Source organism: Onychomys torridus, chromosome 12 (genome assembly GCF_903995425.1).
Source record: "Onychomys torridus chromosome 12, mOncTor1.1, whole genome shotgun sequence".
Lineage (NCBI taxonomy): Eukaryota > Metazoa > Chordata > Mammalia > Rodentia > Cricetidae > Onychomys > Onychomys torridus.
In genome coordinates, this window is record NC_050454.1 from 39,109,446 (window position 1) to 39,137,158 (window position 27,713).

The following is a 27,713-nucleotide window of genomic DNA, read 5'->3' on the forward strand; positions in this document are numbered from 1 at the left end:
ATAATGATCTGTGTGACAAGATATGCCCCAGGGCCAATAGTGGAACAAATGTTATGGAGTAACCAACCACTCTGTGAATGGACTTACAGTAGGCTCTATAGGAAAGAATTCATGCCTGGTACTGTTAACTTAGCCAAGAACTCATGGCTGGGAAGTTCACAGTCCCAAGTAATGAATCTAGGACTAGTGTACTACTTAATGGATACAATATCAGGCTGCCCCCTATATTTGTAACTCTGTATCCACACACTAGTGCAACTCTCAGATCTTATCAAAGAAGTTTGTGTAGTGAATGATTGCTAACACAGAAACTCATAACTGATCACACTGCAGAGAATGTGTCAGTGGAGTGCTCAGCCACTAATGAGACTTTGTCATCAAATCTCTCCACCCCAGGGTCACAGAGACCATCATACAAGAGGGGACAGAAACATTATAAGAGCCAGACATCAGAAGGTCCGAAGCTTAACAGTCTCCCGGGCATGACATGATAGCTGTACTCTTAAATCATAGCAACTGTGGATGCCTACACAAGACCTGCACAAGATTAAGCCTGTCAATATTCTTATATGGAGATGGAAGGGGCTCATTAACCCCACAAAAACTGAGATGCTTTTGACAGTTGATGGCTTCCTAGAAAGGAAAATAGGTTTTATTTTACTGTTTTTGACTTTTTTTAATGGTGGTCTTCAGTAAGTAAACCATGTTCCAATAGATACCATCAAACCTAAGATTATAAATATAAATAACATATAAAATTATAAATTCATTTCATGAATTATTAATAAAAAATGAAGATATGGAGTGGTAATATGGTGGGGAGGTAGAGGATAGATCTTGGATGAGCTAGTGCAAATGTGGTTAGTATACATTGTGTGCAATTCTCGAGTGATTAATAAACCTTAATAATAAAATATTTGCTTTGTCATATAGGAATTTATTTAAGTGACTAATACAGTGGGGTCAGTATTTTTACCTATGATTATCTTATCCTTTTAAATGATATCTCTGTCTTGAGGTATAATGATATACAAAGATTTGTGCATATTTAATATGTATAATTTGATATGCTTGGACATATACATATACCCACAAACCTATCAATTCAATGAAAATCATAAACATGTTCATCACCTTCAAAGATTCTCTTCTGCTGCTTTCTACTTCCTTCTGTTGGTTGGCCTTCTATTGCCTAATAATACTTCTAAGTTACATATATAATATTAGGACATCCACTATGCTGTGCAGTAGGGCCTTGGAACTGATGGGTCTCATATATCAGAAACTTTGTATTCATTGAACAGTAATTTCCCATTTTGCCCAGAACTACCCAACCATCCTGAAAGTCTTAATTAAGTAATTCAATCCTTGTCTTTAATAACTGGCTTATTACATTCTGTATGGGATTTTTGAAGTCTACCCATGTTGTGACACATAAGGAGACTTTACTGTCCCTTCAGGCAGAAGAACAGCCCATGGTATAAAGACATCATGATTTCTTTATTCATTCTTTCTTTCTAATAGACATGTAAATTTTCTGTATATCTCTAGTTTGATTAATTTCACAATGAATTTGAAGTATAGATTCCCAACAATCTGATTTCAATTTTGTTAATAAATACCACAGAAATGGAAAACTTCATTTACTACTTCCTCTTTTTACTTTGGTCAATCAGAAAAACAACACTTTCTTTGTTTCTTTGTTTCTTTCGTTGTTTCTTTGTTTCTTTCTTTCTTTCTTTCTTTCTTTTCTTTTCTTTTCTTTTTTCTTTCTTTTTTTTTTCTTTGCAGTTTTATACAGAAAGTTCACAGGTACCATCAATAAATAAAGATATCTAAACATGACACAGGAAGAACTATCAAAACCCACTAATACCTAAATTTATCAGCAGATATTAACTTAATTTCCTCAAGTTATGGTCTTATGGCTGGTGAATTAATTGGTTAATTGATATAATTACAATCCTTCCTAGACATTTTGGTGGACTAGATTTTAGTAGTCATAACAGTAACTTCATTTCAAAACAAATAAATGTAGATTATTAGTGCAGAGGATTTGGGGAGATCATATATTAGCTTTCAGAAACAAGATTTTCCTAATTGTATTTTTATTTAAAATGATGCTGTTAAAAAATTCCTAATAGCATTTTTAATTGCACTATAGACAAGTAAATGATGCATTAATATTAAAATAAACCAGAAAACCAGTCAGAGTTTAATGTCACTGCAGGGCATGAAGGTTTTAATGTCACCATTTGTTTCATATACAAAACCCCACAAAGCAGATTTCCCAAACTAATTACACGGAACCCAACGAGGTGAGAGCTCCCCCTGCTGGCTGTAAACAAAAGGGATGCAGTGCCTGCTAGAGTGCAAAATCACTGCAAACCCAAATTGCCACAACTCAATGTAAAGGCAGTAGATTTTCATTTTAAATGGAAAAGCCAAGGTTTAAATTGTACTTAGTCATGGTGTAAAACTCAAAACATATATTTTTCTGAGAGAAACTCAAAGTTTAAATTATTTGTTTAAATAATGAGAAACTAGATAAACAAAAAGTAAATACTAGGGTGGTGCTAACACGGTGTTTTGAAACATTTATTTTGTGAAGCAACATCAGGTATAGAATATGCTTGGAAAACTATTTATTTAACTTTTGAAATAATCCAGTCTATTATATTTTGTAGTTAGAGTTTTCCTGCCTGGCCCACAGTCAGGACAAATCTCTCTTACCCGCCAGTCCCACAGTCGCTCAGACCCAACCAAGAAAGCACACAGAGACTTACATTGTTTAGAAACTGTATGGCCATGGCAGGCTGCTTTTTAGCTACTTCTTCTATCTTAAATTAACCCATTTCTGTTAATCTATACTTTGCCACATAGCTTGTGGCTTACCAGTGTCTTTACATGTTGCTTCTCATGGCGGCGGCTGGCGGTGTCTCTCTCCAGCCTTCTACTTCCCAGAATTCTCTTCTCTCTTGTCCCGCCTATACTTCCTGCCTGGCCACTGGCCAATCAGAACTTTATTTACACAGAGCGATATCCACAGCAATATTTATCTTTAAAATTCCACTGCAATATATCAGTTAACTTTTACTTATACATCATGAAAGTTAAAAAAAATTATGTGCTAGGAGCAAGTAATAAACAATAAAATGAGCTTTAATAGTAGTAGAATAAATACAAACAAATATGAACATAAGATTCAATACTTTGTATAAGTGTCATGCCTTTAACTTACCTAGTCTTAACCCTCTTTTTTAAGCTTAAATAATACTACTTTAAAAACAGTATACATATTTACAATATATAATAAATTGTTTTGGTTAAAATGGAATAATAAAAGAATATGAAATTTTACTTATGCATCATTTTGAAAAATTAATAAGGAAATAAGTTATTTCATTAAGAACGTCCTTTTTACTGGGAGTTGGGAATGGGAATGTAATTCAGTTGGTAGAGTGCTTGCCTAGCATACAGGAAGCCTCCAGCAACACTTAATGAGTGAAAATGATCTGCCTGTAGTGGAGGTATAGGAAGGAAAATGAGATGATCGAGATCATCTTGTTGTCTTTGGCTACATGACTAGTTCTAGGCCAGCATGGAATACATAGAATCTCATCAGGAGAGACTCTGTCTCAAATATATTTACATATGTATATACCTTTTAAGATAATTTTATTGTAAAGGCACTAATAATAAATATACACATTGATGTCATAAGAACTGACTATATTATTTTAAAAGATATATTTTTGTTAATTCCTTGAGAATTTCATTATATATTTTGATTAGATTCATACCCCCCCTTTCCTCCCAATTCCCTGCAGATCTACATCCAACAAGTCTAATTTGTGTTGGTTAAATTCTCATGGGTATGGGACCATACACTAAACTTGGTCTGCCTACTGGCAGCCATACCTCCCTCATTCATTCTGGAATGCTGATTGTCGTTATTTCAATACTCTACAAAGTTCAAACAACCACAGATATTTGTTTGGATACTTGTTTGTATACTTGCTTTAATGGATTGCATGCATGGAGGACAAAGTGTTCTCTTTAGAAGGTTATTCCACTTTAAGGCTGGGTCAGGTACAGCGAGAGTTGAGTCGCTCAGAAACAGCGCATCAGGACATAGTTTGATGATTTGTGTTTCACTAGCTGTAGTCACCCCTACCTATCCTATGATACCAAAAAAAAAAAAAAAAGGAAAACACATGAGAGGAAATGCAACTATTATAATCTTAGAAGTATAAATTATAGAAACAAACATGTTCCTTAGTACAATATATTCTAGACGGAGACATTGTCAGGTGCTTTAACTGACTTTAAGGTTATCATTAATCCATGCTTGACAAAACTGCCTAGTTTATGGGGTTAAAACTAAAGATTTTTTTACATGCAGACCTGTGTACTACAGTGTTGCAATCAATATTTAATCCCTCCCTAAACTAATAGAGATTGCTGTGAGTGTACATAGGATTATATGCTTACCCCTCAAGTGCCTTTCTATATATTGATATTATTTTCAAAGCAACACAGTGCAGAGGAACATCCCTTTTTAAAAATAATGAAGCCAGCTTAGTCTATAGAGATTGACATTGGTTCATTAGTCGTACTGAAAACATTTTGTTTGTGTGTGCCTATGCTTATTTCTCTATTCTTGTTCACTCATCTTTACTCTAAGTGATATTTGTCACTATTTTTATTCAGCCTGTAAGTTCTGAGATCTTGGAAAATTCCATTTTGAAACATAATATACAAATTATATAGTAAGGTTAAATTACTTTCACAAATTAGATAGAAATTTAAGTGTTGAACTCTTGAGCTCATAACAGTTTCATATTTCATTAAAAAATATCTTCTTCAGAAAACATCCCAATATTTTTCTGCAAAATAAATCATTCCACTTATTTCAACCCTAAAAATGTAAATTTGGTTATTATTTAAATGAAAAAAGTAACAAAATAAAATAACAAACTACATACATTTTACTCAGAGAAGTTCCTTGGAAGTTATTATCAAATGAACAAAATTTGCTATTCTTTAGAGACACAGAAAACTGCAGAGTCATGCCTATCACTACCAACTTGTCCAAGAGAAAGTTGCTAATAGCTGATTAAGATACAAACTAGAATGTCCATCCTCACTTTTACACCTTCCTTTTCTCCCTTTCCAGGCACATCTAGGTATTTATCTTTTCTGATACAGTTTTATTTGCTTCCCTTTACAAACACCCCTAAAATATGTCATTAGCAGCACTGACCACAGAGACCTAGTGAGAATCTAAGTGTCTGGACCCTCTGATCCCTTAGGAGCTCATCTACTCTATCAGGAGGCTAATGTCATTTTATGCACCTATGTGTCCACATAGCAGTTATGCATTTGTATCCAAATTATTGCTATTGGTCTGATATGAAACAGTAAGAGGACAAAAATATTGTCATGTTGCTACTGAACAGTATTGTATAATTTTTCCTCCTGTTTCATCTTGGGACCTGAAGTCTCTATATCTGCTTTAACTATACAGGGTTGGATTTGGTTTTTAAAAAAAAGACAGAAAGAAAGAAGGAAGGAAATAAATACTATTTGTCTTTAATCTTAGTTTTGCCAGTTTCAAATATATTTAATAAATGCCCCCAAGTCTTTCATGTCTCCCACAAAAGTATCCAATTTAACTAAGACCATTGAAGGTGCTCCCCATTGCTTCCAAGGCATCAAAGTCACATAAACCTTTCTGCTTCTGTCCTTGTATACCCCAACCTTGTTTTTAATGTGCTTTAGACAGTTTTCTTTTTTTTGAAAACACATCACAAAACCGAAGGTCTGAAACACACAAGTTATTGTTGCTATAAAGAAATTATGACCATTTATTTCAAAATCTTATCCACAATTCAATGGCTGTTTCAATGAAAAACACGGTTTATTTAATAAATCAGCCTTTATTTATTTTTTTAATGCAAAACTTCTGTTTTCATTTTACATGCCAACCACAGTTCCCCCTCCTTCCCCCCTCTTACATACCCCCTCCACTTTTCCCCCACCCTGTCCCCCATTCACTCCTCAGAGAGGGCAAGGTCTCCCCCATGGGGAGTCAACAAAGTCTGACATATCAAGTTGAGACAAGACCAAACCCCTCTCCCCTCTATCAAGGCTGAGCAAAGTATCCCTCCATAGGGAATGGACTCCAAAAGGCTGGTTCATGCACAAGGGATAAATCCTGGTCCCGTTGAAATTGGCCCATAAACTGTCCAAGCCACACAGCAGTCATCCACATTCAGAGGGTCTAGTTCTGTCTCCTCAGGGTCCCCAGCTGTCAGCCCAGAGTCAGTGAGCTCTAACTAGATCAGGTCAACTGTTTCTGTGGGTTTGCCCATCATGGTCTTGACCCCTTTTTGCTCACATAATGCCTCCTCTCTCTCTTGGACTGGATTCTGGGAGCCCCACCCAGTGCTTAGCTGTGGATCTCTACATCTGCTTTCATCAGTTACTTGATGAAGGTGCATTGATGACAATTAGAGTAGTTACCAATCTGATATCAGGGGAAGATCAGTTCAGGCAACCTCTCTACTAGTGCTTGAAAGACACTTAAAGAATTGCTCAACATCCTTAACCATCAGGGAAATGCAAATCAAAACAACTCTGAATGAATGAGTCTTTAAAAAATGTTTTGACACCTTTACTTTTAAATAGAAACAATAGATGTTTTCTATTAAAAAAAAAAAAAACAGAATAATTTCACGTGAGCTTAAAAGAGCCTCTGTGAGTAACATCTTTAGTTTAGTTCATTCTTAAAAATGAAAGAGACTTTCCCTTTGTAGTGTTGTTTTCCTTTATTATATTTACATGGACTTTATGTATTATATTTACATAAAATAAATTTCAATATTTCTCAGTTGGATAGTAATGTATCCAGGAATGCTATTAGATCATATCTAATGTGTTGCTATTATTCCAGCAGGAGACTATAGAGCCTCTTTTATATCAGAGGCTCTATAGTCTCCTGCTGGAATAATATATATATATATATATATATTAGAGAGAGAGAGAAAAAGAGAGAGAGAGAGAGAGAGAGAGAGAGAGAGAATTTAGAGAGTCTGTAGGATACAGTATCTATCTTCAAAGGGTTCTGTGGCATTTTATCACTTCCAGTATTAGGATTTTTGTGTTGATCCCTATGGCATAGTTTATTCAGACATGCAAATAGCAGAACAGATTAAAATGTCCTTATTTAGAGATGCAGCTAAAGAGAGGTTGCAGCTATTTAGGAGACTGTGTGAAATTGAATTGCTGTTCTGTAAGATAGGGCGTTCAATATCACATCATCAACATCAACATCAGAGCTGTCAGTAATTGGATAACTTATTCCAGTTTCCACAGAATGCCAAGGATGGAACAGATAGCAGAAATACATCCCTGAAGTCAACAAAATGAGAAAGAAATAATTATTTTCTGCCTGTAAGATGCTCTCTCAAACAAGCTCAAATGTGTGAAAGGTCTACTAAATTTGTCTAGAGAGACACAATAGTGAAGTAAACATTATAAGAAGCAGACATTCATAAAAGGCAGGCTTTCATCATTGGGAACAGAAAATGTTCAAAGAAAAAAATCTTAATTATATTGTCATGATTTTGAAAGAAATACTTGGAAACAATTTGAAAGGATGTATTTTTACAATACCTAGAGAACAATAAAAATAATTTATCTTTAACAATTAAAATTTTAAATCAGAGTTCCACAAGGGCATGTCCTATCTCCTCTCTTTCTTTCTCTCTAATAAAATTAATGTAATAATAAATGAGAGAATACAGATAATGGAAAAAACATGGACAAGAAATGCTTATTTGGATAGAAATAATTCATAACTGAACATTGAAAGAGTGGTTCAGAATAGTGAGGTGCTGTGGGATAATGTCCTTGTACACTGGTTTAATAAAATGCTGATTGGCCAGTAGCCAGGCAGGAATTATAGGTGGGGCCAGCAGAAGAGGAGAATGCTGGAAAGAGGAAAAGCTGAGTCAGGAGTCACCAGCCAAATATAGAGGAAGCAAGATGTGAAGGCAGAACTGAAAAATGGTACCAAGCCACATGGCTAAACATAAATAAAAATCATGGGTTAATTTAAGCATAAGAGTTAGTCAGTAGAATTTGAGCTAATGGTCATACAATGTGTAAATAATATAAGCCTCTGTGTATTTACTTGGGTCAGAGCAGCTGTGGGGCTGGAGAGTGAGAGAGATATGTCCCAACTGTGGGTCAGGAGGGACACAGGAAAAAATTCAGCTATAAATGGTGCCAAAGCATGGGGCAAGAGTTTCCACCTAAACCTGAGAAAGTTAAAAAAAAAAAATCTAAAATGGAGCTAAAAACAGCTTCCTAGTTGTATCTCTCAGGCAAGCCGTGAGCTACAGTATGGCAGGTTTGCAACTGCATGTGGGCTTGAGTGCCATGGTAGACTGTGTCATCTCCAAGCTGCACAGTGCACTGCGTCATGACAGATTTAGCTTTTGCTAGTACAGGAAAAAAAAAGAGGTTTCTGGGCCACTGGATGGAAGCATATACCCACTGCTTAGCATAGTCAGTAAACTGAGTAAACATATGTTCAGTAAACTGAAAAACATAGTTCAACCATGTTGGGAAGCTGAGGTGGGCAGAACCAACAGCCAAAGCTGCCATTTCAGTCCTAGTAATACTGCAGTTTAAAGCAATAGATTCACAATACACAAATTCAGATGAAATAAACCTCTAAACAGTTTATACGTATATATGTATATGTATATGTGTATATACACATAGGCTTGAAGGAGAGAAGAAAAAGAATATAGAAGTTATGTAAAGAAATAGAAAGTTTTGAAAAATAAAGTCCTTAAAGAGAAAGTAAAAGAAATATGAAAAATAAAAAATAAGCCACATAAGGATGGATATTACACAGAGAATCTGGATTGTGTTGTCTTTGGAATTTTTTAACTGTAGAGAGCCATTTGATTGCAAAAGCTGCTGAGTTAAATCAATATGTATATTTTAAAGATATCTTTATTTCAAAATCTATGTCTAAGGACATATTGCTTTGGAAAAGAAGTTCTGCTTTTGTTTCCACAGAAAATGAGAACCTGTGAATTGCTTCCAGGCTAATATGGGTTTGACCAGCCAAGACCCCCTAAAAGGTCTCCAATGATACCATGGCCCAGATCATCCAACATCCAAAATCAACTTCAAAGCAACTGTCTCAGAGAATACAGCCTCACAGCCTACTCCAATCAGAACTTGACCATAATCCTAAAATTTTCCCTGTGTCTCCATAAGATTATCAGCACCCTCTCTCAGCAGGGCAAGGCAGGACACAAGAAAACTTTAGGTATAGAAGGGAAGTAAGTACTTGAAATGTTAATGTTCAATGTGGAGAAGATGGTCATGTAACATTTCCATATGACCTATCTGATGTCCTTAGCAGACAAAGTAGTCACTGGGAAATACAAAAATAAGTTAGATATCATTTGAACCACAGACTCGGCTGTGAGAAGAGACACATCTTTTGTATAGTCTGGAGTCACTTCTCCTTCTCCAGGTTGGACCCATGCCTTTTAGCCAGCTGTGCCCTCAAGCTGTTTGTTCTCACATCAGTCCTATGTATTTGTCCTATGATGAGCATGGTGTGTAAATGGCTTCCTCTTATCAGTTGCTCTACTGAATGGATGTATCATATATTGCTAAATTAGCCTGTAGATTTGATTATAAATAATCATTTCCCATTATTAAACCTGCAGCTTTTCAAAAATCTAAGTTAAGTGTGAATCATTGTGTGAATTAGTCTAGTAGCATTTTGTTGATAGAACCTTGGGACATTTTCATGGTATTCTAAAAATCACTGCACCTAAGAAATTCTTTATGGGAATTTGTGTAAAATACCTTCTAAAACTCTAATGTATACTCCATTTGTATCCAGGGATACGACTTGTCATTAATATTGTGTTTTATATAACTGTTGCCAAACACTTTGTTAATTATTGTGAATTGTTCTGTTGTAAAACAAGTAATTGCCTAATTCTTAGCACCTACACTGATCTGGCTTTCAATGGACTGTGATCTTAGCACCCTACTAGGTTACAAACTCTTAGTATATGAAAGGAAGAGAAGAGTAGTAATACAGTTTGCTTGTGTCATGAATTGTATTTTTTCTCCACACTTTGAGTTCTGCTGTTAATGGATTAAGGAGTCATCAAAACAGACATAAGCAGAGGAAATTTCTTCATCTTACTACAGAAATGTGAGCCATGCCGCAGCTCTGCTAGTCGGTAAAGGAGTTAGATCAAACCGCCACTTTGAAGACTCTTTTCTAAAGTAACTGACAAAGTCTGCTCACGAACCTGTGGATTTCACAGTCAACTGCTCATGAAATATACTTATTCAGTCATGAAACTGGATAATTTATTCATGCACTCATATGAATTCTGGTGAGATGCTACACAAGAATAATCTATATAAAAATGTAATTTTCAAGTGCTTTTACCATACTCCAACATACTTGACTGCCTGAAGGACAGGTGTCTTTTAAATAGGTAAATTGAATCATACCAATTACATTGGTAGATAACAGTACCCATGGAGGAAAGCAGTGTATAATAAAAAATATAGACATGATCAGACATATATAAAATATGTAGCAAGCAGTTATCATGTCAGTTGTGCATTAAACAACCTTTAGCACAATCATTTCATAAAGTCACGAGAAGGATGGAGGATAGCTTCCTACTGGAAATGACAAAGGAAATGTCAGAGTGAATGCAAAGTCAGATTGAGAGGTACAAGGATTATAAAGCAGCACAATTTTTCCAGTATATTCCTGAAGGGAACAGGAGTTGAGAGGAGGAAAGATTCATAAATGAAACATTTATAAATGTGACCCATGCCAGAGGCATTATGACTTTGGTGTACAAAAATGAATGACAGATGGAAGCTTTATTGTTGGCATAAAAATAAACTTTTAAAATCCTACATTAGTATCATCATTACGCTGTGGGGAAGGCGCATCATTAAGGAGTATTGTCAAACTGTTTATTACCAGGACTGTCTGCAATAAAGCAAATGCAGTAGAAATGACAAAACCATTTTAAAGTTTAGGCAAACGAAGAATATTTTATTCAGCATTAGGTTCTCAAGTATAATTAAGGACAAGAAAGCAGATACAGACTTTCATAATACTCTGAATAGTCTCCTTAATTTACTGATTATCTAAGGCATGGATTGTGGGGGAAAAGTATATAATGTTGACAAACTCTTATGGCTTTTTTTTTTTAAGGTCACAAGTAGCTCAAGTTGCCCTTGAACTCCTGATCTTCTTCATTTCCAAGTTGTTGTGCTTACATAAGGGCATCGAAAATACCTCTTTTGGTGAAGTTTTCCGAAACCAAAGTCTGTCCTTGGCCCTCCTAGGAGGTGAGGGCACAGTGGAATAGACTGGTTTTGTTGGTCATGTATACAGGAGACCAGTTTATAAATGTGAAGGATGGTTTATTCACTGTCAGTTTGTCTCAGAAGGGAATTTCCTTTACAGAAGTTAAATTTATTCACCAAATTATAGATCAAAGATATCCTTTAAAGTACTAAATTACTGGCAATACATGGCCAGGTTTCCCTTTTTAAAAACCATCTTGATTTTCCTGATGGCTTTCAATTTCAAAGCTTCATCACTAAATGATGCTAAAGAAACATAGAGTGTTTTTTGCATATTTTTAATTTTTTCGAGACAAAGCTACACAGGCCAGGATGACCTTGAATTTGTAATCCTTCTGCTTCAGCTACCTGAATATCACCATTGTAAACATATATCTCACATCTAGCATAAAAACCTTTTTTCTACTTGTCAACTACACTGCTGGCATTTTGATTATTACTTACACATATTTTCTATAGTTATGTCATACTTTTTATTGGAAACTCTAATTTTATAATTTGACAATACATTGATTCCTTAATTTTTTTAATTAAGAAGTTTTAAATTCCTTACCAAAAAACAGTTTTATTGTGTGTGTGTGAGTATAGGTGCATGTGTCTCTGCAAACATGTATGTATTCAACAGAATGTAGGGGACAGAAAGGGATGTCAGGCAAGCATTTACCTATAACTCTCTAGATTACTTCTTTGATACAGTGTTTCTCCCTAAAGCTGGAGCAAGGCTAACTTGAAAACAGCCCCAAATGACTTGAATGCCAATAACTTTTGCAGTCATGGGGTCACGTGAGGTTTGATACAGAGGAACTACATATTTTAATAGATTTATCTTCCAGAGCAAGTATTTTTTGCCTAGTGAAATATCTCTCTATCTCCAAACATGTATTAAAGGAGAACGAAAGTCCCATTTCTACAGGCTGATCCATATGCTTTCAATCTGGGACAGAAAATTGCATTTGTTTATCATGAGTTATCATTTCTAGGAGAAACATAAACTTATAAGCATGGTGTTTACAGTCAGTTGGTTAGGATGTTATTGTTGTAGGTACCCTTTCTAAAGATAAATTCACTTCTCTTATTCTTTATTAACAAATAATAATATTTTTCAAACAAAAATCTTTAATTTCTCAATGAAAATCATTACTGAATGATTTAATTTTCTTTTGACTAAATGAATCTTACTTCATTCTATTTTCTAAAATTGCATATGATTTAAATGATGGAGATTTTACCCTTGTCATAAATACATTTCTTTTCTTCCCTCTGACATCATACTTTGCAGATGAAATTAATTAGTTTGGAACTTGAAGTATTATTGCAATGTTATGAGCCTTTCAAACATTGTCATTTACCATATGTCTCTTTTATGCTTCAGACACAATTAAAAGTACCCTCAAAAAAACAAAAAACAAATGTATGCACATCATAACTCACTGTCCTCCTGAGCCATGGACACTACTTTCTCACTTTCTTGTTTCAGATCTAGCCCACAAGATCTGCTCCACCATACCAAGTATAAAGCAGCATCTCACCTCTTTGGACATTTCTGTTATTAAACCAGAACTAGGTAATTTGTGGAGAATAATAATTTGTTTCTCACAGTTCTGGGGGGTGGAAAAACAAAATCAGGGGTATGGTGACTGCTGAGTTGTAATTTTGGTGCTTTATATGGTATAAAGTAGAAGTACAAGAGACACAATTCATCGAGCCAATCTCTTTATAAGATCACCTCACCTGTTAACAAGGAAGTAGCTTTTCTGGTCCCATTACAACTCTGATCCTCAACTCTGAATACAATTACCTTGGCAAACAGGAACTTTAGAAGGGACTCATTTAAACCATAGCACCATCCTTGAACCTCCTTTACCATATATAACAAGTCCCTCAATCTGAATCCTGAGTGTTTTAGGCAAAATAGTAACTCCAATAAACTGTTGGCATCCCAATTTACAGAAACCTGTTAATATCTTGTTAAAGATATAGATATAGCTATAGCTATAGATATATATTATAATAATGAACTGGGGGTGACTTTAAACAAGAAACAAGATTTAAAAAGTTAAACAAGAAAAAAATAATTATAAGTAACTTAGTACTTTACCATTTTAGATACTAAAATCTCACTTGTATTGAATCTATATTAATAGTTTAAAGTGTATTCAAGAGAACATGGTTACTCTTTTTCTCTGTGGCTCCTCAGGGACTGCAGCCATTACAAATGACACAGTGACAGTCTGGACCAGGAAGTTCATGACTGTCTGCTTCAGAGAAAACAAATGGTCATTCATGTCCTTCACCCTGAGAAGGGGACAGTACCAAAGCCAGAAAAGGCTCGCCAAAATCTACAAACTCACACCCATTGTCATCTTCGTATTTGGTTGGACTCAGTAGCCATGGGAAACCATGTTGGTGGTGGCAGGACAACTGGTTTGGTAGGATTTTCGGTTCTTTTGATTATGCAAAGAAGTATGATCCTCAACCCAGACTTGTAAGACATGACCTTTACAAGAAGAGGAAAAAACCTCAGGAAACAAACGAAAGGAATACAAGAACAGAATGAAGGTGAGGGATCCTACAAGGCCAATGATGGTGCTGCAAAAAGTGAGTTGGAGAGGGGTTAACAGCAAAAGGAGCAGAGATGATCTGCTATGATGATGCAGATTTCTAAGTCGGGTACAAATTAACTAAAAACGTCTAGTGAAAAAAGAAAACATGGCTTAGAAACTTTTGCTTTGCAATATATATTGTTGTCCTTCGTTATATATGTGGTACTGCTTACAAGGCCTCCTATGGATATCAATATATCCAGATGCTAAAATCTCATATGTAAAATGAACACTATTTGTGCATAACCTACACACTTCTTTCCAATATTCTAAACTATCCTGAAATTTATTTTGATACTTAGTTCAGTGCACATGCTATGGAATTGTTATAATGTTTAATTCATATAAAAATATCAAGAAGAATATGTGTAGAAGTTCCACACAGGTATGATATTTTTGTTCAAATATTTCATTCTGCTCCTGATTGAGACATGCATGGAGTTCCTATAGGGACACAGGGGCCGTTGTACCCTGACTTCTTCAGCAATGCATGTAGGACAAGCCCTAGTTTGTGCAGTGTCTCCCTGCCCTACTTCCTCTTTATGTCATCTAACCTCCATGACTTTGAAACATTGGTATTTCTCAACTTCACCTTGTCCTTCCCCTTCTAACAATGTCACTTACACTGTTCTTTTGGAACATTCCAATTTAGTAACACTACAAACAGATTCCTCATCACAATTTATGGCCTACCTCATGATCACTTTTAAAACCTTCCCTAATTTGCCTGAAGAGACAGATACTTATATATTATTGAAAATTGTATGTATGACTTCTTAAGAAGAATCTTCTTAGTTTTAACATAATGGATAGATTCCCTTCAGTAAATGTTCTCCCATTATGGCCATAAACCATGAATGTTAATGCCACAGTCTTTGCCAAGACTGAGTGTTGAAAATATGAATAATAGCCTCTCAATTTTGCTGGAGTCTCATGCTTTTCTGAAAACTAAGGTTTAATTTAAAACAATGAAGTCACTCAATGGAACCACAAAATAAAAATATACATTATATACAGATATTTGTAAAAAATACACAAAAATATAGATAACTTGGAAGTTGATAAATGAATAAAAATTTGAATAAAATAGAAATTTAGGAAAAACAAGAATTAAAGTATACTTTTGGTAGCTTCAAGATTGGAAAGAGCACTTTGGAGAATGAGTAGTCATGACCATATGATTATAAATCCATTGGTCCAATAGTAATAAATAATGAAAGTGCTTTATATTTTTGTATCAGATTGCACCAAAGGAAATTAATGAAGCAGAGGGAGAGTACTGACAAAGGTACAATAATAATCTTGAAATTTTAATCCTATGAGGAGGAGAACTGACATATATAGAGAGGAAAACACGATTCAGGAGCTTCAACAATTTGAGAAAAATAAATTTCAATAGGACTCATGGAAAGTCAAGATGATGTAACAGATATGTATATGTGTGTGTGTGTGTGTGTGTGTACTTATACTAATATATTACATACACACATGATGTATATATGTGTATATGTGTGAATAAAACACTAACTATAGCATAGTTTCTACTCTAATTCCAAATATAAAGAAACCAACGTATGGATAATAGGGAATATCTGTGAAAAAATAGGTAAGGTTTTTATCTTTTTTTCCTGTATCCCAGGCTGGTTTCTTGAACATGCTGTTCTCCTGCTTCCACTTCTGGAGTGCTGAGATGACAGACAGATGCCAGTACTCACAGCTTGTGCGATGCTTCTGTTCACAGCCAAGGCTTTGTTCATATAAGGCAAGGACTCCATCCCCTGAATAACATCTCTAGCCTAGAGGATGCTCTTAACACATGCACAAAAATAGCCAATGCATTATGGCCACTTAGGTTGAAGAAAAGCCAAGAAAGGAAACATGAAACTGCATTTACAATTATTTTAAAAGACCTAGGAAGTCTGCAACATCTTTAAAGTTAAATATAGGGATCCTACCGGTTTGACACTTTAGCAGTCATTTAAAATTGTACAGAATGATGTCCTCTATAGAGTTCCTCTCTGAGTGAGCCTTTGTATGAAATTCAAACTTTTAGTAGAAACTAAAATGTCTCATAAAATAAAATGAAATATTAAATTAGACCCATGATTACTATTGCTTGGAGATATAACTGAAAGTCTAAATGGCACACTACTGTCCCTTAGAAAAGCAGGTTGTTAATAGGGAAGCCCAATAGAGACAAGACTTCACATTATTATTGAGGAAAGAGTCTGCCTTTTTTTTCTGAACAAGTAAGCAAAAATAAGAATAATCAGCAGCCGGGTGGTGGTGGCACACACCTTTAATCGCAGCCCTCGGGAGGCAGAGCCAGGTGGATCTCTGTGAGTTCAAGGCCAGCCTGGGCTACCAAGTGAGTCCCAGGAAGCTGCACAGAGAAACCCTGTCTCAAAAAACAAGACAAAACAAAACAAAAACAACAACAACAACAACAAAGAATAATCAGCAATATGTGGCTACTCAAAATAGAATTAGTTTAAACATACATCGTCAATGCTGGCTACATCACATACAGAAAAGTGGGTGGCATTGTCTTTAAAACTTTCTCTGCCATGTCTAGTATTTCTCTCCATAATGCCCTGAAATCTCTAAAGCAATGCTTCACAATAAACATGTCCTGATATAAGCTGTTCCTATCAAATGTGTGTTCATATTGATGACCAAGTAGCTAATACTGTGTACTGTGTAAATATATAAAAAACTGGGTACCCAGTATCTTAAATTTCTAAAATCAAGTGATGTAAAGAGAAAAATCTTGAATCCATCATGTCTATAACGATTAACTTCAGAAAGGAGAATCTTTATATCATAGTGTACTTTCATTGGATAGAATGGCCTTTCTTGGTTTCCTGGATTTATATTCTGACCGATTTCAAATTATCACACTTTATAGTAAAATTCTACTGCCTCATTTCTATGAATAATGAAACTGAGAAAACATCTAAACAAACAAAAACCACAGTTGATAACCATTCATATTCTTTAAACAATTCTTAGGTGAGACTTAAACATATTTTTCCTCAGGTAAGGCCTGGATTCAATCAAATATTCCAAGCAACTTTAAAGTGGCCAATATGCTTCTGCATCCCTACAGGAACCTTGCATCCATCTCTCAAGCCCCATTGAAAAATTCCTTAAATTAAGTGCCCCAGGTCTTACCGAAATTCTTTCTCAAAACGTTTGTTTCTCAAAGACTTAACTATTCTGGCCTTCCCACAAGCTACATTCTCTTATCCTAATGACTCTCTGCTCACTCTCAGTTTCAGCTTACATAAAAATCCTGCTAAAATGATCTCCCAATATCCTTCACCTAATGGTGTGGAAGTGGCACATTTAATGGGCCTCCTCAGACTAATATGCTTTCCACGCCAAAGGCATGACTTCATTGTTACTAGCTACTCAATCACTTATCCCTGTGAAATGGACTAAGTTTCATAAGTTCACAGATAGTAGTCATGCTGTTTAATTTTTTTTTCTAGAATCTGGCACAATGAACTATCAAAAGTTCTAAGTCCTCAGATGAGAAATGATAGGTGTCTTTGCAATAAGAGCAATTCTCTGGGATTGGAAAGAAGGCTCAATGGGTAGAGTTCTTGCTATGCAAGTATGAGAAACTGAGCTTTACCCACAGAACGCATTTAAAATTCTGAATGTGGTGGTGCAGAGTTGTAATCCCAGTTCTGGAGAAGGAGAGAAAATTAGATTCCTGTGACTTGATAGAATACAGCCAAGCCTAATGGGTAAGATCCAGGCCAGTGAGTGTTCTCGGGAGACGGCATTCACAGACACAAGCATCCCAACACACACACACACACACACACACACACACACACACACACACACGCGCACGCACAATTTCTTCAGCTGATCAAGACAACAGTGACTATCACTCCTATAAACATTAAGTATATGTGCCTTTCTATTTCTTATGGGAAATGGCAAATAGCTACCTACTTCTACTCTTTACATTTCTTCTTCATCAAAGCTGATATTATGTATTTATCCATTGTATAATTTACATTCTTTCTAATACCATTTGTAGCATGAATTGTTAGAAGGTCTTATTAATAAAAAACAAATCTGGTGCCAGTTATTGGGATGAATGCTAGAAGATCAGAGAAGCAGAACAATCCACAGCCACCCCACCTTGCCAATTCCTCAGTTGATCTCATTTCCTCAAACTGGAAGCCTCTCTGTGTCCTCATCCAAATGGATCACAGCTGAGCTGGCTGCTCAAAAGCCTAAAAGCTTAACCAGGCTCTAGCTCCTGGTCCTCATGACTTTTATTCCTTTCTGCTTCCTGCCATCACTTCCTTGGATTAAAGGCATGTGTCACCATGCCTGGCTCTTTTCCCAGTGTGGCTCTGAACTCACAAAGATCTGGATGAATTTCTGCCTCCAAGATGCTAGGATTAAAGGTGTGTGTGTGCCACCATTTTCTGGCCTCTCTGTCTATCTAGGGGCTGTTCTGTTCTCTGACTCCAGATAAGTTTATTAAGGTACACTGTATATCTACCACAACCATTGGTTTATTTCTGAAATATATAACATAATTCTATGTTTCACATTACAGACTTGGAATATGTAGACAAGAAACATCAGACTTACTTAAGGTTGGTCAATCAGTGCTACCACCATGTTAAAACAGATGGCATTGTTCAGGTATGTTGTTTTCTTGTTAAAAGATTTCTGTATTATTAACTGGAAGAAAATTCTGTATTCTTAATTGAATTCAGGCTTTTATAGGGTAGGATTTGTCCTGTAGCACTTAGATTGAGGAATTTATCAAAAGTGAGGGATACACACACACACACACACACACACACACACACACACACTCACTGTTGTTATATAATATTGTTATTAAAGGCATATTGGATCATATAAAATTATATTATTTTACTTAAAAGCACTGGCTTAAAACTTTTATTTTTATTTGATTTCATTCCTGATCTTAAAAAAAATACAACTCTGTGAGCTAATTTTATATCATATTCCAATGAAATCTCTGATGGCTTAATTATTTATTGTGAATTTCAATTATGTCTTATTTTAAACATTTAGTTCAATACAAATATCCAAATTTCACACAACTCTGAAGATTTCTCTCCTTCAGTTTTGTTTTGCTTGAGATCTGGAAGCTTGCAGTGTGAGAGGGGTAGGTGTTAGCTGCTACTCATAACCTGCCATTCAAGGTTGCTATTTCTGATTCACCAAGAATAATCTCAGAAAGTGAGTGATTAAGCAGACAGAGGAAAAATTTTCCTGACTAGTTCCGTCTTGAGTTTGCTTTTCTGACTCTGAGATTGGAACATGGTCAAAGATGACTCTCTTTTATGCCTGTATAGAGAATCCCCAAGCCAGGAAACAGAACCTTAAGTAAAAATGCCTTCCAGTGAATAACATTTATCTAAAAAGATGAGGGGAAACCTGAACATTACCAACTGGGAGGCATTGTTCACTGTGAAAGTATTCTGACAGAAGCTATCCAGAACGTGCCTTTTTAAATGGCACACTGCTGAAGTGTGGGAAATCATCCCTCTTTTCCTCCTTAGTTCTGGCTCACCAACTCTTCTGCCCTGTGTTCTCTTCTTAGGACACCAGTCACAGGCTCTCTGGTAATTCTTATGCATCCAAAACAACAAGAAAAATATTAATATTTGAATTATCACTGTAGTATCCTCTAAAACATCTCTCTCTAACACACACACACACACACACATACACACATACACACACACACACACACACACACACATACACACACACACACACACACACACTTATTCACAAAACTCCTTTACATTTTTCACACTTACCCAATAGTAGTAGTTGAAACTAAATATCTTTAATACTAAAAAAAAAATAGTTTAAAAATGACTATGCTGCACAAGGAGTGGTTTAGTACCTCAAATTAATATTTTCAGCTACTTGTACCTGGACATTTTCTTGGTCTAAGGATTTAAGGTGAATTTGGGTCATATTTATAGACTCAGTATCACAATGTAAGAATTTTAGGGGCTGGAGAGATGGCTCAGAGGTTGAGAGCGCCGGCTGTTCTTGCAGAGGTCCTGAGTTCAATCCCCAGCAACCACATGGTGGCTCACAACCATCTGTAATGAGATCTGGCGCCCTCTTCTGTATACTTAATAAATAAATAAAGCTTTAAAAAAAAAAAAGAATTTTAGCTGCCATAGTTTGGATGACTTTTGTGTGTTAAACTCTTTACTAAATATATTTTAAGTGTAGTATCCCATTTATGATTCCACAAGTATTTTAACTCTTATTTCTATTCTTTGTGGTTGAAGAATGGACTTTGAGGGTAAGAACACTTGGGAAGCCAAGCAGGAAGAAACTGAAGCATTTGAAGTAAAAGACAGATAGGCTTGCATTGAAAATATCTGGAGTATAAGCCCTAAACACTGTTCAGTGCCACTTGTACACTATGCTCGACACCAGGAATATGAGCTGGGGAAATACTGCAGTCCACAGTACAAGAATGGCAGCCAGGAGGTGGTGTTTCAGACATAGGATTACGTGAACACACCTGGCTCTCCTGTTTTTCTGACTGAAGTAAGCTATGATAAAATAGGCACTGGAAGATGGGAGAGTTTAGATGATTTTATATAATCACCTGACATAAAAGAAAAACCAAAATAACTGCTACAATATGATGTCTGATTTTGCATTCCCAACTTCCTGCTTGTTCTTCCACAGCATGATATGAATAAATAGGAACAAGGGTCATCCGTGTTGGTACTGAATAATAAACAGGCTTAAGGGGGTATTTTTAAAGTTCTTACCTTTGTATCTTACAATATTGCACACCTCATCTGCTCAAGTGCATGAAGGAAATGAACAGGCTTTACAGCACAAGGCTGTGGACATTTGTAGCCCACCAGTGATTTCCGAATTAAAGACTTCTGGGAAGCTCGACTCCATGTCTTATTTACTTCAGCTTTAAAGGCTGCTCACAAAGACAGCTCTAAATTTTGCTAAGCTTCTTGTACCTGGACATTTTCTTGGTCTAAGGATTGAAGGTAAATTTGAATCATAGGTGTGAGTAATTTTGCTAAGCACTTATATTCTCTTAGGAAATCAGTTCTTCTTCTTTCTTTTCTTCCAGTGATCACACTGACTGTACGTCTCTGAAACCAGGAAGCAAATTACAGTTGTGAAAATTAAAAATGGCAGGACCTAAATATTTTCATGTGTTTAAAATGGGTTGCCAACTTTAGAAATTTTTTTTATCAGAAACATAACCATAAGCTCGGTGTGGAGATGTCTACTTGAAATCCCAGTATTAAGGTCCAGGAGGCAAGAGGGCTAGCTTGAGCTGCACAGAAATACCTATTTTTAATAATAATAATAATAATAATAATAATAATAAAAAATTTATAAATGAATGGAATCTGTACTGGCATAAATACATCTTACTTTGTAAGGCTACATGGCCAATTTACCTCCCTCAAGGAATTCTTGGATAGTTTAGAAAGAAGCTTTCAGTATTATATAAAGCATGGCAGCAGTCATAGTCAATAAAATTTTCAAATGAAGCTAATAAAACTTGAAGGCTTACATGTTTTATGGTGAATGCAGGGTCACCACTGGTTTTTTACTTTCTCTAAGATCTTTCCTAAGAAAAATGGAATTTGAGTAAATTGTTAGCAAAAATTTAAAAAGAGTTTTAATACTTTATTTATAAGTACTGTTAACCATTTAGGATGTTTTTGAAAGTTAGTATAATTTAATTGCAAGGAAATCAATAATACTATATATATGAACTTAAAATGAAATATCTGTTAAAAATGAACAATATGGCTGGGAGTTGGTGGCACACGCCTTTAATCCCAGCACTTGGGAAGCAGAGGCAAGCTGATCTCTGTGAGTTCAAGGCCAGCCTGGTCTACAAAGTGAGTTCCAGGAAAGGTGCAAAGCTACACAGAGAAGCCTGTCTCAGAAGAACATAAAAAAAAAAAAGAACAATATGTACCAATGGCTATTAAAAAATAAAACCCATGTGGGATAAATAGTTACATTCCCAGCTACTACATGTTCATCAAGTTACTATTGCTTGCTATGCTCAAAAACCTGTGGGCTCATGAAACACCCTATTATAGTTGCCAGCTCCTCACATAAGCTTTCAGTACAATGAGTATCTATTAATTGATCAATAGCATGCACTCAGCAAATGAGTTTATTCATTTTCACTCTACTCACCTGCTTTCTCTGACGAAATCACACTACAAAGGACTTCTAGTAACTCCATTACACATCCTTCAGGACGATAGAAGTTCGGCTTCCACAGCTTCCACACGTTCAGAAATATACCAAAATATACTCACATTTTCATGTCATTGCTTCTCTAACATACTTAGCAAAAGTAACTGGTGAGTAATTATGTTCCTGATCCCTGATTCATGAATATTTAAGTGTTCCTTAGTCCTAAAATTTGTACTAAATATAAAAGGCTGGGCCTTATATATTATAAATATAAATAAATGTATAACTATATAAGTATTTATATAGTTATCTGAAAACAGTGTGTCCAATCAATTCTTCAAGACTATCATTGCTCTCTTCTATTTCTTATTATGACTACTTTTTCAAAAGTTAATAAAAAATGTTAAAATGTGCCTTGCTTGTCAGGGATGGTTTTCATGCCCTCATTGTCTTCTTACTATCTTGAAAGTGAAAAAATATTAATTTGTCCTCTGTGTGTGGGAAACACTTACTCATCAGGCCTCTTTATAGGCAAGGGATGGACAATTAGCCACGGATGGTTGAGAGTGCACTGGGATAACACCAGAGGATGTTTGCTGAACAGACCACAATGAACTACATTCATAATTTTTATTCACTAATGAGGCTTGCTTAAAACAAATTTTTATTAATAGTCAGTATTAAACTTTATTTCCTTAACAACATAAGATGAATGTATTACAAAAACAAATAGTCCTTCACTGTACTGACTGAGGTTTGGGATAAAAATGGCAGAGACACAGGTTTGAGAGAAATCAGAGTGAACTGATGAGCAAAAGCACAGGGCTGTGGTGCCCTCCAAGAGAGACACACATCCACCTTGGGGACAAATGTACTACAGTGCAGTTGAACTCTGGACACACTCTCCATCACTGTCTTACAAAAGACCTCAAAGCAGACTGGATATGGTTTGAAATGTCATTAAGATTGTTTTTGTCAAGCCTGGTGGTTCAAGCCTTTTATCTCAGCTACTCTGGAGGCTGAAGCAGAAGGATTGCAAAGTTCATGAATTGTGTGGACAACTTAGTGAGACTCTGTCTTGAAATAAAAAGTGAAAAGAGATTTGGGGATATGCAGGGCATTTACCCACCAACCCCACAGTTCCCCAGAGTTTGCTTGTGTGAGAGCAGAAGGATATATTAGGTAGAAGGATTTAGAATGTGGAGATAAATAGATAAAAAACACAGGATAGCCTCCAGAGGGCCTGAAACTTATTCCAATGGGCACTGACTGTCTCTGCCCTAGGGTATTTATAGAAATACCAAGGGGTGGAGCAAAAGACCTCCCCCCAGCACAACCAAATGCAGCCCATCTTGGACACCTGCACTCAGGCCCGTGCTCTAATCATCCTCTCTATGCAGGCCTGCTGGGTAAAGCCACTAAAAACCTGAAAATGCGCTCCTACAGATATCACTTGGTGATACATTAGTGTTGTAACTTGTGGGGTATAGATGTCTGGAGTTACTCCTATACACACAGTCTCTTACCAGTGTTCTACTGATTGCTTTTTATTTCATGTTTTGTTTTTGCTGTAAGTATACAATCTAGATGGTTTTAACTCACTTTCTCAAGCTACCGAGGGTGCTACTAAGCATCATGTTCACATATCAAAAGTATAAAATTACTTAAGGAGTTCATTCTATATCATGTTTTTCAAACGTATTTAGCTTAGTAAAACTAAATACTAAAACAGTTATAATAGAAAGTTAAGCACTTGTAATCATTTTCTTCTATTTTCTCAAGAGCACTGATTTTCAAAAAAATAATATAAGAACACCTGCATGAGTGTCACTAGACATGATGCTAACAAAGACGAATCCTGCATGTCAGTATTTCATAAAGACAGGCAACATGCATCTTTCCTACCTTCTCTCTCTCTCTCTCTCTCTCTCTCTCTCTCTCTCTCTCTCTCTTATGAATGCTCAGCCTCATCTTAACTCTTATTTTAATCTGTTGATCTACATTTTGCTTTGGAGATTTTTAGGGTCATTGAGATGGTTCAGTAGGTATCCTAATTTTTATTGTCACCTTGACAGAACCTAGAGACATCTGGGAAGAGGGAACCTCAAGTGAAGAATTGTCATGTTCAGTTTAGCCTACAGGCATGTCAGTGAAGTGTTGTTTTGATTGTTAATGCAGAGGGCCCAGCCCACTGTGAATGGTACCATCCCTAGGCAAGTGGTCCTGAGCTATAGAAGAAAGCCTGCTGAGCATTGGCCAGTGAGAAAGTGAGAAAGCAGCTTTCCTCTGTGATTTCCTTAGGTTCCTGCTTGAGTTCTTGTCCTGACACTCCTTAATAATGGGTTGTGACCTGGAAGTACAAACCAAATAAACCCTTCCCTCTCCTATTTTTTCCCATTATATCAGAGTGCTTTATCTCAACATCACAAAATAAACTAGAAGAGTAGGTAACGGCTTAGGGGTGCATAATTTTGCTAAACATGATGACCTGAGCTCAATCCAAGAACCCACATAGGAAGAAGAAATAACTGAATCTTAGAAGCTGTCCTCTGACCTCCATGTGCATGCCTTGGTGTACACACTCACACAAACACATGCACACACACATACATATACAAGATATAAAACACTATAGTAATTAAATGTAACAAAAATATTTAAAACCAACAAAATAATTTTATACTGACAACCAGTGTCATTAATCATAATTTAAATTTTATATTTTATAGTCCATTCTTCTTTTCAATGTATTTTAATAGTTAACTCACAGAACCAAAAAGCTTGAAAAATCACTGTGTAATAGATGTAAGCTTTATAATTTGCTTTCTTCAAGTATTCAGATGAATGACTTTTAAATATCTATAATTTCACTTTCAATTTTTATGGAGAGTAATGATTCATCACTCAATTTTCAGTCAAACATTTTAATGCATGTCACCATTACTGCTTGTGAGAAATTAACCAGTCATCCCTGGATCTCATAATGTATGCTGGAACTCTTCCTGTAGAATGGTTCTGAATCTAGTCAGAATCAGAGGAATAGGTTGTTCAGAATTTAGAGTGTCCAGTAGAAGTAGACTTCATGCCAATAAGTGGAAACTTATAGACTTAATAATTTATTAAACACCTAGAAATATGTCCAGTTTCCCTTTTTATAGTCAAATCAAGGAAGAACTTGTTAAGTAGTGATGTAAGTAATATATCACTTTTCACAGCAGGTATAAATTAGAAACTTATCATTAAATTTTATTGATGGATGTTAGAAAGCTAAAACAAGCAATACATAGCATGCAAACTTCCTCTCTCTGTATGTCTTTCTTTGTCTGCTTGTCTGTCTGTCTCCTTTCAGTAACATCTACTGAGAACAATTACCAAGAGAAGGGGATGGACTTTAGTAGAAGCATCAACAGTGCTATAGCTCTAAGGCTTTGCTGCATTTGATGGATAGTAAGCCTTTGTATTATATAGTTCATGGAGTCACTCTGCATGGACGTAATTGTGCACAGCATGGGACTAACCCTAATATGATTGCTCACTAAATTAATAAGTGTCTTTTAAAACCACACTTTGAATTCTAAGTATATATTGGGGAAAATGCAATTTATATTTTTCATATGCAGTCTCTTAATCATGTTATTTAAATGGCAGAAATTAAATCTGGAAATTAATTTTCCTCTTTGATCATAAAAGCTACTTTCTTGAAGCCATTTTTTTATTTATTTCAAATAATCACTCATTAATACAAGAATATTTCTTTTGTCTTTGTACTAATAGTAGTGCAGGGAAGACAGTAGAGACATGACAACTATGACTTCACAGCTCGTACAATGAGTTTTATTTCTTTTATCTTTTCATGTTCAAACTTTGCCTTAATTAGTGTATGATTTGTTTTCATCTTGTCCTTTAGTCCTACAGAAACTGATGAATTGGGAATCAGCCTTCCTTAGAATGTAAATATGACTGTTAGAATCATCTCAGTCAAGTTTTTACTTCAGTTGATGTCCTGTCTTTCATGCCACATATCTTGGTCTCCTATCTTTTCTACCTCTTCTCTGGAAGTAGTAATATTTCTCTCTTACATTCTTACATTCAAGTTCTACCAGAATTATTGCCAATTATACACCACAACTGACTGTGAAAGTTCTTATTTCATCCTCACCTGATGATAGAGCTCTTTCACACTTTACTAGAATGTTAATATTTTCTGATAAAAATCACAACACAACCTGGACTTACCTAAAAAAATTCAGATATTCTGTATAATTGGCCTTGAAAAAGTAAATAATTCATCAATAGAAATATATGTATTAGTATGATATAATTCAAGATTTATAAAATTAAGCTTAATGTCATTCATAGCTAGTGGATATTTTAAAATATACTAAATCAGGTATTTTATTTTCCAAATATGACAATTTTACTCAAGATACATTTTTAATATATACAGATAAACTAAGCTACTTGAACAATCACATACACATGTGACATCTTCAGTCTATTCACATCATGCATCACACAATGTAAGACCTGTGTCTTTGGGACAGAAAACTCTGATAATAAGAGGATGGTTAGCACATATTCAGAACTTGGTCTCATTTGAAACAATGATAACAGAGAAAGACAAAAGGATAACATGGTGCCTACATTGTTTTATCCAGTCATGGATCAAACAGGGCAAATTTAAGTGCAGGTGTGGAAAAAAGTTCATATGTTTTGAAGTGGACAATAACATGCTCAATTTAATTGACTGGGGGTCAAGTTTATAGAAACAAGTTAGAGATTTAGTCACAAAGCTGCAGGTATGCAATATGGTTTATCTTGGTTAAAAGGTCAGAAACTCCAGGGATTTGAAGGAACATACAAGATTAACCTCCTTGAAGTAGTTTAAAGACCCTGAAAGTTCTCTATTCTGACAAAAGGATATTTTTGTCCTCCTGCCAATAACAACACAGTTGAATAAAGAATGATTCAATGGAAAAGGGTTCTAAAGTCTAAAACACTATACACTATTACATAAACACATTAGGATATCACAAATCATTAAGTAGTTCTGGTGTTTCTCTAATACATACACTTTGCTTTAAGGTCTTTTATAAACAAACACTGAACCAGGTATATGAACAGCAAAAATACATAGACCTTCAACTTAGCCCAATTGTAATTGCCAAATTATTTCTCCAGACAGCATACCTTGCATTCTGATTCAACACTTCTTCTCTTCTGTGTATCACTAGCAGAGTTTCTTGTGCGGTTATCTAACAATACTATGGTTCCTGTCCTCTGCTACCCCTCTGCAGAATTAAAAAAACATTGCCCAACGTGCTTCTCTTTCTGTATGAATCTGACTTTCTTAAAGAAAGAGTTCTGTAAATGTCCTCAATCTATACTTTAAGCATATTTATTTAAGTTAATATGTCACAC

The 27,713-nt window shown here is 35.5% G+C and overlaps 1 protein-coding gene and 1 pseudogene across 1 annotated transcript in view; one reads left to right on the forward strand and one right to left on the reverse strand.

The window, feature by feature from the left end:
* The window catches only part of Epha6 (EPH receptor A6), a 956,551-nt gene that overhangs the window by 893,743 nt on the left and 35,095 nt on the right, over positions 1 to 27,713 (reverse strand). The gene's annotated exons all lie outside the window — the stretch shown is intronic.
* Positions 13,618 to 14,069, forward strand: LOC118594211 (annotated as a pseudogene).